At 44.6% G+C, this 1,093-nt stretch overlaps 1 protein-coding gene across 1 annotated transcript in view; it reads left to right on the top strand.

Annotated features, from left to right (window-relative positions):
* ILVBL (ilvB acetolactate synthase like) overlaps nt 1–1,093 on the top strand; it is a 33,943-nt gene that overhangs the window by 570 nt on the left and 32,280 nt on the right. The gene's annotated exons all lie outside the window — the stretch shown is intronic.

Genomic DNA, 1,093 nt, shown 5'->3' on the forward strand with positions numbered 1-1,093 from the left:
CTGCAGCCTTGACCTGCTGGGCTCCGGCGATCCTTCCGCCTCAGCCTTCCAAGTAGCCGTCCACAATAAATTAAAAAATCAGCTGGGCATGGTGGTGCGCCTGTAGTTCCATCTACTTGGAAGGCTGAGGTGGGAGGATCATCAGAGCCCAGCAGGTCAACACAGGGGTGGCTGTGAGCGTGCCCCTGCATTTCAGCCTGGGCAACAGAGTGAGACTCCAACTCAAAAAAAAAAAGAAAAGATCTGGAGATGGAAGGTGGAGATGGAAGGTGGTGGTGGCGGCACAACACTGTGAGAGGCACTTAATGCCACTTAGCTGAACACTTAAAATGGCTATTATGGTAGAGTTTGTGTTGCACATATTTTGCCACAATTAAAAAAAATTAAAATGTTCTGCAATGAAAAGCAGTCAATGTTGCCAAGAAAAAAGATATTTGTCTTGTAGATATCAGAATGATCTGAAGGCACCTCCCTAAACAAGCAGAGCGAGATAAACTGGTGTCACTGTATATAGCATTATACAATCTCCATGTTCCTTGCTCTTTTCATACATAGGACATTTCTCTCTAAGGAACACAATCTATATAATGAGTCATCTGTTCACTGCACTGTTTGAAATAGAAGATTTGTCCCTTGAACCCTGGGATGATTTCTCATGGTTTGGTGACCTACAAACTTAAAACAAAACAAAATAAAACAAAAGCAAAAAATCCCCCCCCCCAAGACCCTTCAGTCTGCATACAATGGAAATGTTAAACCATAGTAAAATAAATACAAAAAATCCTGGCTGGGCGTGGTGGCTCCTGCCCATAAATCCTAGCACTTTAGGAGGCTGAGGTAGGAGGATTGTTTGAGTCCAGGAGTTTGAGACCAGTTTGGGCAACATAGTGAGACTAGTGAGACCCCTGTCTCTACAAAAAATGCAAAAACAATTATGCAGGCATGGTGGCGAGCGCCTGCAGTCACAGCTACTTGGGAGGATGAGGCGGAAGGATTGCCTGAGCCCTGGAGTTTGAGGCTGTAGTGAGCTGTGATCATACCACTGCAGTCCAACCTGGGTAACAGAGTGAGACCTCAACTAAAAAAAAAAAAA

The sequence above is a fragment of the Carlito syrichta genome, unplaced genomic scaffold, assembly GCF_000164805.1.
Source record: "Carlito syrichta isolate Samal-C Ts95f unplaced genomic scaffold, Tarsius_syrichta-2.0.1 Scaffold312151, whole genome shotgun sequence".
Taxonomy (NCBI): Eukaryota; Metazoa; Chordata; class Mammalia; order Primates; family Tarsiidae; genus Carlito; species Carlito syrichta.